Here is a 1,543-nt window from a genome sequence, read left to right on the forward strand (position 1 = left end):
ATCTTCATTTTAAAGCAAAGAAACCTAGCATCATGTCCTAGGAGCCAAGGGCTTCCAAACAGTGAGGCTGGATACTCCTGCCCCGAGGAGGCGAGGCACGGCCTGCGGTAGGGGGTGAGTTGGCGGGCACTTTTTTGGTGTGGTCTGTCTCTAGCAGATGATGATAAGAATCAGGGGCTGACGCCCAGGATGAAGGGGTGAGCATGGCTGAGGCAGTAAGCTTAGACCTTTTTCTCATGCAATTGAAGGGCTCTTTCCATTTCCTTCTCTCAGGAGAACCATTTTTTTAAAGCTCCTTGGGGGCTCTCTTGCTCTTAGCTGGTGAACAGCCACAGAGGAAGGGATTTCCCCCCTTTTTTCTTGACTTTTCTGGAGGCTTCTCTCCTCTCGGCGTATATTAGAACCGATAAGGAATGCCTCTGTGTAGAAATTATTTTTTTCCACCATTTTTCTGTACTACATGTTAATAAAATTCTTTCTCTAGCCTGATCACAAATTTTTACATCCAATAAATTCAATGGTTGGGTTGGTGGCTTTTGAAATCGGTCCTAGTCACCCATCATCATTCCCTGGGATTTCTTTCTCATGTTATTCAGCGACTTGAGGACATTAATACACGTGCAGTCCTCCCCTACACTGTCTTAAAGGGACCAGTCTTTTCGATATAACTTTTTAAAGTCTGTTCAGATTTGCATAGACAAATCAATGAATCTTTTTCTCCCTTCACCCTTATTGGTCTAAACTGGATTTCTCAATAGGCCTCATGTGAAAATGGAAGAATTCACTCTATTAGGCTTGAGCATGTTTTGCCAGTTTGTGTAAAAATCTTCTTGGGCAAACTGCTTGAAGCATAAGTCAAATCTTATTAAAAGAAACTCCCCAATACTGCCCCATTTCTTTGTTGTGTGGACTATCACATTAACAAATGAACTATTATATATCTCAAAGAATGTTTCAGCTGGAAGGGGTCACAGACCCTATTTCATCCAACCTTGTCATTCTACAGATGAGGAAACGGAGATCCACACAGTGTCAATGAGTGAGTCCACAGTCACATGGCTTGGAGTGTTTGAAGATCTAATCCCAGCGTTCCCAGGGTTAAGGTATACTTCAAACTCATCTGAGTTCCACCAAAAAGGATCTAATCATGAATACAAGCTCCGTTTTGATGTTAACTTTAACCAAATGTCCCATAGTCAAGTTTAGCATGCAACCGCCCACATTTCTACTGAAGCATATAAACTGTGAGGAAATTAAATTTTGCTTCATCCTTTGTCGATGGAAATGGAATCTTTGAGTAAGGTAATATTCGAAGTTTCTCATTTCGAGTTACAATTTTGTTATTCCCTGTTCAATTATATGAGATGTTAGTCATGGTGCTGTACCATAAAAAAAACAATGTTCAGAGTATTGCCTGTCCCATCAAGCTGCCTGTTAGTGTGTGTAATGGGGACATTTTAGCCTGACTTCAGAGTAGGTGCAGATAGTTTCAGGAAATCGACCTGTTAGGCCATTAATACATTTTGATTTTTCTCCCTACTCA

Source organism: Pteropus vampyrus, unplaced genomic scaffold, assembly GCF_000151845.1.
Source record: "Pteropus vampyrus isolate Shadow unplaced genomic scaffold, Pvam_2.0 Scaffold62, whole genome shotgun sequence".
NCBI lineage: Eukaryota > Metazoa > Chordata > Mammalia > Chiroptera > Pteropodidae > Pteropus > Pteropus vampyrus.